The sequence below is a fragment of the Brassica rapa genome, chromosome A09 (genome assembly GCF_000309985.2).
Source record: "Brassica rapa cultivar Chiifu-401-42 chromosome A09, CAAS_Brap_v3.01, whole genome shotgun sequence".
Lineage (NCBI taxonomy): Eukaryota > Viridiplantae > Streptophyta > Magnoliopsida > Brassicales > Brassicaceae > Brassica > Brassica rapa.
In genome coordinates this window covers 8,737,616-8,749,244 of record NC_024803.2, presented here as the reverse complement: position 1 = coordinate 8,749,244, position 11,629 = coordinate 8,737,616, and the positions used below count along the sequence as shown (strand labels likewise).

Below are 11,629 nucleotides of genomic sequence, written 5' to 3'. Positions count from 1 at the left end.
TCCCGAATGAGATGCTTGCGTACACTATTTTTGATAGACAACCTTCGTTTGAGTGACTCCCAAAGTTGGTATGCGTCTGGTGCGTGAGTCACGGTAGAACGTACGAGAGGATCGATTGACGTGCGTATCCAGCCAACGATCATAGAATTAGAAGCAGTCCAGCGAGATAAGTCAGGATTTTCTAATGGCTTTTGAATTGTACCATCATTAAACCCTGTCTTTCGTTTCGCTTAAAGAGAATTCCAGAATTCAGTAGCCCATTCAGAGTAATTATCTCCTTTACGAATTACCGGTGTTATTAGAGCACCTGGATTGTCAGAAAGGTGTAGAAAATAGGGTATTTCTGGATTGATAGAAGTCGCAGGAGATGTAGTAGAAGAGGTAGAAGTTGTAGTAGAAGCCATGATCGAAAAGAATCAATCACGTGTAGAAATTTTTGTTTTTGGGATGTTTCTCATATCAAGTTGTAGTGAGTGGATTGGCTCTAACCCTTTATATAGTAGTAGATTAATTCTTATATTTCCGATGTGGGATGTTTCTCATCAGTATTTGTAGAAAAATCTGGAAACGTCCTCAGCCGTGAGCAATATCCACCCATGTTGATAAGACTTGGTAAGACTTGGTGCTTGGTAAGACTTGCAGCTTAGAGCAAGCAAACATGGCCAGCACCTTTAGTTTGTGAAGATTCGAGAAAGAAAATTGAATCTCTACCAAACTCTGGCACCAAGCCAGATCCAATCTCTCGAGTTTTGTAGCGTTTGAAAGATCTGGGAGTTCCTTCAAATGCCATGATTCCATCAGCTCCATCTTCTTCAGATTTGGTAATCGCTGAATGCGAAAAAGAAAAACATCTCTATTATTAAAAGAGAAGTACCCATTAAAAAATACCCCTTAGTTTTTAAAGTTAATTACACTTCCATGCCACTAAGAATTAAATTGAATTTTCTATTTTAATGCTTGTCTTTTTTTTCAGTTAGATTAATGTGTTTTCCTTATTCAAATATAAACTTAATGTCATTAAATGAACCTACTTATTTTAATATTTGTCTTTTCGTGTTAAATTAATAAGTTTTTCTTAGTCAAATTTAAATTTAATGTCATTAAATGAAGCTAAAAATACATTTAACGTAGCTTATTACGGACGAGTACAGCCCAATAATAAACTTGAATTTTATTTTTACGAAAACGTGAATCACTTGACATATGTAATATTTAAAATATATTAACTACAATATAACAAATGTATATAACATAACTATACTTTAGTTTGAAATGATCATGCTCAAGTTTTATATAGTCAACTTACATCATGCATCTATCGATGTACAATATTCAAACCATCTATAGTTTTCGTTTTCTTTATAGGATGTATCAACCAACCAATCATTCTATTGATTTTCTAAGCTTTATAAAAAAACAAATTAATAAATACAAACTCAAAATCCAATATCGTTTATTAATCAAAACATAATATTTTCAATGTCGTATCTTTAATGTACCTATTAAATATAGAAATTGTAACCATAATTACACTAATTATAAGAATATATTTGATTCCAACCAATTGATCTATTACTTTGGTAATTGATTTGCTTGCAGAAGAGGAAACAATAAATTTAAAATTTGTAAGAATATAAAGATATAGAGATTCCAACCAATTTCCTATATTTGCGTATGATTTTCGCATAATAAGCTTCAAATTGAACATTGAAAAAGATAGAAAGATTTTTTTTAATCTTTTACCGACACAGAACTTAAACAAAACGAAGAGTTAAAGGTAATTTTTTTTTGTTACACTTCCCGGAAAAAAACGGTTACAACATGGGCTTTCATAATACAGCCTTTTAATATATTAATGTTATGGACATTTAATAATTATCTTAACGAAAAACAAAGACTATAAATAATTTATTATTAATAAAATTATGAAATTATTTACAATTTGATGACTAATTCATCGCTCTTTTTATATGTTCAATTTTTCATAGAAGTTTAAAAATTATTGTATTTCCTTTAAACATGTATAACTGATTTATAATCTTTTATGACATAGTAATTCATAATATAATATTTTTTGATATTTTACATTAATAACCATTGTTTTTATAATATAACGTCTACAATTCTCTAATTACGTCTATTTGTTCAATTTCTTATATGATATTAAATATTCGTCGTAAATAGATGGTTTAAGATGCCAAAAAAAATTTAGTTGGTGAATATAATACATCAAATATTACAAATATATCATTTAGTTAAATAAATAACCAAAAATCAAAAATTCATACCCGTGCTGACGCGCGGATCAGGATCTAGTAACAATTAAGAAAAAAATATCATTTTGTGCATTACAAATAAATCTAATATTAGTTCAATAAAAATATATTATATGTTTAGATGGATTAACTTAATTTTTAGTGATTCTAAGAATCGTTCTAGTAATGACATGTGTCATAGATAAGAGATTGTAATGCTTCTCTATTAATATCAGCGCCGGTCCAGTAACTGGACACGTAAAGCGTATTAAGAAAATGCTGCCCCACAACATTTTGAACCCTTCACCTAAAAGATAAATTAATGGTAATTCAATCAACTATGCCACAGAAATTTGTTTAAAATTGATGTCTTTTATTTATTTATAAGGTTTGGCGCCCTTGTTTTATGAGCTTTAACCCAATACCGGTCCTGATTAATATATAGGAGATATTAGTACTGTTGATCTGTTTACTTCACTAAGGATATATTTTCCAAATAGATAGAATTTTTTTTTTGGTCCAAATAGATAGAAAATTAAATAACCCTTTTCATTGTAATATAAATCAATGGCTCCTAAAAGTTAATTAAAGTTAAAAGTATTTGAGAGAGATACAAGAAACAAATTTGCTGCATATCAACTAACCAGTTCAAGGAGTGTTCTCCTTTTATGTTGGCGACATCAGTCAAAGCTCTGGACCAACTCTGTATTTCTGCCTGGGTTCTTCTTCCTTCGCAAGTTTTCTTGAAAGCCTCCCCAAATTTGCCGATCTGTTTCCTCACATCAGATGGATCAACTTTGTAGAAAATTGTCATGACAATCTGTCCGGCAGTTTCCTTACATTTCAAAATCTCCACCAGCTCATTCAAGCACCAAATTGACGAAGCATAGCTCTGTGAGTTCAGGTTTGATGATTTGGCTTCTCTGGATCTCTTGATCATTGAACATTATGATTCCATTGCGTTCAAACTGCTTGCGTAAGTGACTAAGAAATGATACACGGACATCTGCCCCGTGGAAGCTCGGGAAGACTTGGAATCTCCAGCTGCGAGATGATGAAGAAGAAAGATCCATGAGAGAAAATAGAGAAATGAAGTTTAGTTAAGAGAAGTTGAAGAAACAAATATCAGATATTCACCTCAATGTGGTCTGGAAAGATATATAGAGATACACTTCTTAAAAGTATACAAGAATTTAATACATGATTTTGAAAAGAGAAGAAAATTAAGGTTTCTTTGTTTTCATTTTCACATAGATTTAAGGTTTCTTTGTTTTCATTTTCAATGCCTTAAACCAGCTTACAAAAGACTACGGCCTCATTAGTCATTAACTTCCTAAATGGTTTTGAAAAGTTGTATTCTAAGTTCGGTAAATTTTTAACTTCTCTAGAGTTGGAGGAAAAAACAAATAAGAAAGATTGATGATGCATGCAAAATCAAAACCTCTTTTCTTTCCGTATTTAATGCATGTAAATCATATTTTTGGCCTCATCCTATTTTCAACATTTATTTATTGAATATTGGATAATATAAATCGTTACTTATTCAAAATCAAAACATTATATCTTGTCAATTGTCAGGTCATTTTATTTTTGTCACAAATATCTTGTTCGTTCATATCACTGCTTTTATTATTATATATATATAAGACAATATACATGGATTTGTACATTGGAGTTGTATCACATAATATCTAGGGTATAAACGGTGACCAAGGAACAACGAAGAATAATGCATTCTCTAACATTACTAAAAGAAAAATCACCATTCATAAGAAATCATTTTTCCTTCTCATTTTCTACCATTCCTTTTTTGTAGAGAAATAAAGAACATTTCTTGTTAAATATGGGATGGAACAACCATTCCTTTTCATTCTTGCAATTTTATTCTTCTACGTTCTTTTTTTATTTGTTTCTCTTATTTCCAAAATGGTTAAAATTCCAAGCATGCGTCCATAATATTATTCCTTTTTAGCAGCCACAAAATATGATCTACAGAAGAAATAAGAATTATTTTACAAATTATGATATGACTAAGCTATTAGAACTTATTTTAATATAATAGATTCTGCCAAATTTCCAGTTAATTTTTCATTGAAAAATTTCATGCAGTAAAGTTCAAAAAAAAAAAAAAAAAATTCATTGCAGTGACCAGATTATGGATGAGTAGGAAGCACAGTAAACTAGGTAGCATGGAAGTTTTGTTGAAATCGCTTGCGGTTCCGATGCAAGCACATGTTTCTGATTCCATGCATCATAGAAAATAAATAGAATAACATCATATATTAACATTTTTAAATCAGATTACATTTTGTGTGATTGAAAGTTTGGAAAATCAAAAATTGACCAAACGATATCTTGTGTAATTTGTGCTATACTAAAAGTTTGAAGAACTAGCCGCTTTCAAGCACGAGGCCCTGAACAAAGATGACCATATATTTAACCAGGTAAGATTTACATTGTCACAAAATAACGGGATCGCAACATTGTCATTCCGCGCCATTAGAAGTCGATCAAAACAGGGAGAGAATTATTTGATACATATTTGTTTGGTTCAAAAACGTAGTCTTTTGGCTCCCCGTTTCAGATCTATAGAAGAACCTGTCATCGTCGTGTTCCTTGATATCTTGTGATTTTACATTGTTTTAACCGTCCATTTTTGCACATAATGATCATATAGATTAGGAATTTAGCATCTCTAGAATCCATATTGCATTCATATGTCCTAATCAGGTAGTAGAGTGTCCTATGAGCTGATCAAAGGTGTTTAAAGGCATTACGATCCAATATGGGGTGAAGAATGGGATCGTTCAATCACAAGACAAAGCCACGCGGGTGAATCGGCGCGGGATCTCCTACCCGCGTCACGGGATCACCACATCGACGGAGCAGCGCGGGAAGAAGCACGCGGAGTCGACTACCCGTGCGTACGAGATGGAAGGATCGTCGACGTCTTGACGCGGGTGACTGTGACGCGGGTGACATCCATTTTCCTCTACCCGCGTTATCGAAGAACTTTGGTCGAGGAGTTACGCGGTGAAGCAAGCAGCGCGGGAAGCACTACCCGCGCGTACGAAGAAGAAGCGTCGTCGAAGGTCCAACGCGGGAGAGGTGAAGCGGGTTGGTGCCGAGCGTTTTAACCCGCGCCGAGATTTATCCCTAGTCGAATTTTAATGTGTTTTAAAGGCTTTATAGACTTTTTAATGGGAACCATTAGGTTTACCAAAGACATATAAATACTCTTGTAATCCTAAAGTTAGGATCTATCTTGTTTTCTATCTAATCACAAAAGAACTTTTAGGTGAAAGATCTTATCTTAATTATTTTCTCTTGTGATTATTGGATAATCTTGATCACTAATCATGATTAGCACCAAATCATCTTTGATTCTTGGGCTCATCATGAAGAGTAGTGAGTAGTCATCTTTGGATTCATGGGCTAGGGTGATAAAGGGTGATTAGAGAAGATCTAGGGTGTTTAGTGTTAGATCTACTTATTTCCTTGCTTGATGAGGGTTCTCAATGCTATTTTAGTCATGATCACACTAAAATAGATCTTTAGGCATTTCCTGCCCACAAGGTGTATGTTGAAATGCCTGAACCAACTCTTCAATGCTTTTAGCTTGCTTTACCTAAGAGATTAGTTGTTAAAGGAGTTAAGATTGCTATTAGACTTGATCTCCATGTTTGATTTAGTAACATTCAACCTAAGAGATTAGATGCTTGAGTTGCTTTACCAAAAGAACATTCATCTAGAGATAGAGTTTGTTTAGCTTAGTGTCTAGGCATAAGGAAAGTGTTTGATTGATAGCTTACCACCTCTAGATTTGATCTACATCACCCAAGATCAAATGCCTAGCCCAATGAGTCCTCTTGTTTCATCATAAGAAAGAAAGCTTTGTCCTTTGTTCGCATTTAGATAGTAATCTAGTCAAAAATCATCTCACAACTTGGTAGCACTTAGATTAAGCATGGTCTTGCATTCCCTTTGCTTTAGAATCACTTAGAATTGGTTTGACATCCTTTATATTACAACATTTGATTAGGAGCCTTGAAATTCCTATCATCAAATTGGCGCCGTTGCCAAATTCTAAGTTGATTGTGACATTGGGATTTAGTCATTTGCTTGAGACTAAGTCAATTTTTATTTAATTGTGTTATTGCTTCTCTTTGTCCTTCTCCCTTTGCATTTCAGGTGTATGAACACAAGGAGCAGAGGTCCAACAAACCTAGTTCCAAGAGTTGAAGACATTAGAGCACTTGAGAGGGAGATAGCAAGACAAAGAAGAGAAGTAGAGCAACAGGCTCACTTGCAAAGGTTGGGGCTTGATATGGAGAATCTGCCTCAAGATGGTGAAGTCTAAGGAGGCAATGGTCCAAGAGTTGATCCTTTTAGACCACAGCGCCAGCCACAACATCCACAGCGCCAAGCTCGTGCCATTGGAGCCTATGATCAACCTCACATTCATGGTCATAGGTTGGGAATCAGAGCACCAGCTGTGGAGAACAACAACTTCGAGATCAAGTCAGGGCTGCTCAACACTATAGAGAACAACAAGTATCATGGTCTAGCTGCTGAGGACCCTTTTGATCACTTGTACAAGTTTGATCAGTACTGTGGCTTGTCCAAGACTAATGGTGTTTCAGAAGATGCTTTCAAGCTGAAGCTATTCCCTTTCTCTTTGGGAGACAAGGCACACCAATGGGAGAAGACTCTTCCAGGTGACACAGTCACTACTTGGGAAGATTGCAAGAGAGCTTTCCTAGAAAAGTTCTTCTCTACTTCAAGGACAGCTAAGATCAGAAACGAAATCTCCGGATTTCAACAAAAAGGTCTAGAGAGCTTCAGTGAAGCATGGGAGAGGTTCAAGGGCTATTGGTCTCAATGTCCCCATCATGGTTTTAGCAAGGAGAGTTTGCTAAGCACTTTCTATAGAGGAGCTTTACCACAGTGCAGAAACAGGCTTGATACTGCAAGCAATGGTTTCTTCTTGGGGAGGACTGAAGAAGAAGCAGAGGAACTGGTAGAGAACATGGCTAAGAGTGACTCAGTCTACAGCGAGGAGCATGATAGGGTCAACAGGAATGATGATCATCAGACAAAGAAAGAGATCAAGTCCTTGCAGGAGAAGATGAACTTGCTTCTTTCTAACCAAGCTAAACAAGAGCAGGTCAACTTTGTGGGTGGTCCTATTAAAGAGATTCCTCCCAAGATTAATGAGGTTGATGGTTTGGAAGGACAAGAGGAGCTGTGCTTCATCAATAATAATGGTTCTTGGTACAGGAAGGAGCCTAACTTTCAGTACAACAACTACCAGCAAAAGTGTTACTCAAACAACCAGCAAGGAGGATACCAGCAGAGGCAAAACACTTAGCAAGGGAACTATCAGCCTAGGCAAAACACCCCTCCTGGTTTCAATAATACCAACAATCAGTCTACTCAAGCTCAAGGAAGTTCTTCACAAGCTCCAGCTTCAGATACAAGTGTGGATGCAATGTTCAAGAAACTTTTGGATTTTCAGGCCAAGAATGAAAAGACAATGGGTTATGAGTTCACGAAAATTCACTCCAAGATCGATGGAAGCTACAATGAGCTCAACAACAAGATCCGACATTTGGAGAATCAGTTTGCTTCCATGAACTCTCAGCCAAGTCGCCAACAAGGGGCATTACCTGGAAAGCCAGAGCAAAATCCCAAGGAAACAATGAAAGCCATCACCCTTAGGAGTGGAAAACAGCTACCACCAAGAACTCTCATTAGGGATAATGAGAAGCAAGATGGGGAGGTGGTCATCAATGTGGATGATGATGTGGTTATTATGGATGAGAAAACCAATGAGGAGATCTTGGAGAAAATAGTTGAAGCAAAAGGAAAGGGTAAAATTGGAGAAGAAAAGAAGGGGGAGAACAAGAATGAAGCTGCAACTTCATCAAAAGGAGCTCTATTCAATCCTCCTCCCTATGAACCAAAACTTCCTTTTCCCGGTAGATTCAAGAGACAGCTTTTGGAGCAATACAAGGCCTTATTTGAGAAGCAAATGAGTGAAGTTCAGATTACTATGCCCATAATTGATGCCTTCATGCTAGTACCTCAATACAGCAAGTTCCTCAAAGATGCTGTAACTAAGAAGAAGAAGGAGATGGAAGGCATGGTGGTTCTTATTCATGAGTGTAGTGCTATTATCCAAAGGCTAACCATCCCTAAGAAGCTTGAAGATCCAGGAAGCTTCACTTTACCTTGTGCCATTGGGCAATTTGCTTTTGAGAGGTGTCTATGCGATTTGGGAGCAAGTGTGAGCCTTATGCCTCTCTCCATTGCTAAAAGGCTTGGCTTTACACAATACAAGAAGTGTAGACTCTCTCTTGTGTTAGCCGATCGCTCAGTGAAGATTCCCATTGGTATCCTAGAAGATCTCCCTGTTATGGTTGGAAATTGTGAGATTCCTACAGACTTTGTGGTGTTGGAGATGGATGAAGAACCAACGGATCCTTTGATATTGGGGAGACCTTTCTTGGCTACAGCAGGAGCAGTTGTGAATGTTAAGGAAGGGAAGATTGATCTTCACCTTGGAAAGGGAAACATTCTTCACTTTGACATCAAGGAAGTGATGAAGAAGCCTATTACTCAAAGCCAAGCATTCTACATTGAGGAGATGGAGGTTTTAGCTGATGAGCTTCTAGAGGAGTTGGCACTTGAAGACTCTCTACAACATGCCTTAACAATTGAGAGAGAGGTCCAAATGATTGAGAACAAGGAAAGTGATGCCTATGTGAAGATGCTGGACTCTCACAAAGAGATTAGTGATGAAGAACAGAATGAGGAGCTTTCATATGAGGATCACCATGCTTCCTCAGCTACTCAACAGGAGAATCTCCAAGAGGATGATTGGAGTGAACTCAAAGCACCAAAAGTGGAGCTTAAACCTCTTCCCCATGGTGTAAGGTATGCTTTCCTTGGCCCTAATGAAACTTACCCTGTCATAGTGAGTAGTGAGCTTAGTGAAGATGAATTGTCTAAACTTTTGAATGAACTTAGAAAGTATAGAAAGGCAATAGGCTACTCACTAGATGATATTAAAGGGTTATCACCTTCTTTATGCATGCATAGGATACATCTAGAGGATGAATCTATGACTTCTATAGAACATCAAAGACGGTTGAACCCCAACTTGAAGGATGTTGTTAAGAAAGAGATTTTAAAACTCTTAGATGCAGGAGTCATCTATCCTATTTCGGATAGCAAATGGGTGTCTCCTGTGCATGTTGTTCCAAAGAAAGGAGGAATGACTGTGGTTAAAAATGATAAGGATGAACTAATACCAACAAGAACAATAACAGGACATAGGATGTGCATAGACTATCGAAAACTTAACAAAGCATCTAGAAAGGATCATTTTCCATTGCCATTCATTGATCAAATGCTTGAGAGACTTGCAAATCATCCCTATTATTGTTTTCTTGATGGGTATTCAGGGTTCTTCCAAATCCCCATACATCCAAATGATCAAGAGAAAACGACTTTCGCATGCCCCTATGGTACCTTTGCTTATCGAAGGATGCCATTTGGGCTATGTAATGCTCCAGCCACTTTCCAAAGATGCATGATGTCTATTTTCTCTGATCTTATAGAGGATGTTGTGGAGGTGTTTATGGATGATTTCTCTGTCTACGGATCTTCGTTTTCTGCTTGTTTGTCAAATCTTAGCAGGGTCCTCAAGAGATGTGAAGAGACAAACCTTGTGCTGAACTGGGAGAAGTGTCACTTCATGGTTAAGGAAGGGATTGTGCTTGGACACAAGATTTCAGAGAGGGGGATTGAGGTAGACAAGGCCAAGATTGAAGTGATGGTTGGGTTAGCTGCACCAAAGACGGTTAAGGACATTAGAAGCTTCCTCGGTCATGCTGGATTCTATAGAAGGTTCATCCAAGACTTCTCGATGATAGCAAGGCCAATGACTAAGCTTCTATGCAAAGAGGCTGCATTCGTCTTTGATTGGGAATGTCTACAAGCCTTCAAGAAGTTGAAGGAGAAGCTGGTTAGCGCCCCCATTGTGCAGCCACCAGATTGGGATCTCCCCTTTGAGATCATGCGTGATGCTAGTGACTATGCTGTGGGAGCTGTCCTTGGTCAAAAGAAGGATAAGAAGACTCATGTGATCTACTATGCGAGTAAAACTCTTGATGAAGTCCAAATGAAGTATGCTACAACTGAGAAGGAGTTGCTAGCCATTGTCTATGCCTTTGAGAAGTTCAGAAGCTACTTAGTTGGGTCAAAGGTCATAGTCTACACTGATCATGCTGCATTGAGACACCTCATGGCCAAGAAGGATGCTAAGCCAAGGCTGTTGAGGTGGATCTTGCTGCTACAAGAGTTTGACCTTGAGATTAGAGACAAGCCAGGAGTTGAGAATGGTGTAGCTGATCACTTGTCTAGACTAAAGATTGAGAGTGGGATCCCTATTGATGAAGGGCTTCCAGAAGAGCAGATCATGGCGATTGAAGCAGTGGTAGCAGTTTGTGAAACTGGAAAGAAGCTTGAAGAGGTGAAGGCAACTGAAGAGAAAGGGCCTTGGTATGCTGATTTGGTGAACTAGTTAGCTTGTGGAAGAGAGCCACTTGATCTTGAGGGATATGCCAAGAAGAAGTTCTACAAAGATGTGAAGAGATACTATTGGGATGAACCTTACCTCTACATCCTTTGTAGAGATCAACTCTATAGAAGAGCAGTAGCTGATGAAGAAGTTGAAGGGATCCTCACACACTGTCATGGATCATCCTATGGAGGGCACTTTGCTACTTTCAAGACTGTCTCAAAGGTGTTACAAGCTGGGTTTTGGTGGCCTCATATGTTCAAAGACAGTCAAGACTTTGTCTCTAGGTGTGATTCATGCCAAAGGAGAGGAAACATCACCAAAAGAAATGAGATGCCTCAAAACCCAATTCTAGAAGTAGAAGTGTTTGATGTGTGGGGTATTGACTTCATGGGACCATTTCCATCATCTTTTGGCAACAAATACATCCTTGTAGCTGTTGACTATGTCTCCAAGTGGGTAGAAGCTGTGGCAAGTCCCACCAATGATTCTAGAGTGGTGATAAAGATGTTCAAAAGCACCATCTTCCCAAGGTTTGGAGTTCCAAGAGCTGTCATCAGTGATGGAGGTTCTCACTTCATCAATAAGCTGTTTGAAAGTCTTCTCAAGAAGAATGGTGTGAAGCATAAGGTTGCAACTCCCTACCATCCTCAGACAAGTGGTCAAGTTGAGATCTCCAACAGAGAAATCAAGTCTATTTTGGAGAAAACAGTGGGGACTACAAGGAAAGATTGGTCCATCAAACTAGATGATGCACTATGGGCTTATAGGACTGCTTACAAGACTC

At 37.5% G+C, this 11,629-nt stretch overlaps 1 non-coding gene across 1 annotated transcript; it reads right to left on the bottom strand.

The window, feature by feature from the left end:
- Positions 1-7,047: 7,047 nt before the first annotated feature.
- LOC117128815 lies at positions 7,048-7,154 on the bottom strand. Its single transcript, XR_004452206.1, has one exon. It is a non-coding gene; the product is annotated as a small nucleolar RNA R71 (small nucleolar RNA).
- Positions 7,155-11,629: the final 4,475 nt, after the last annotated feature.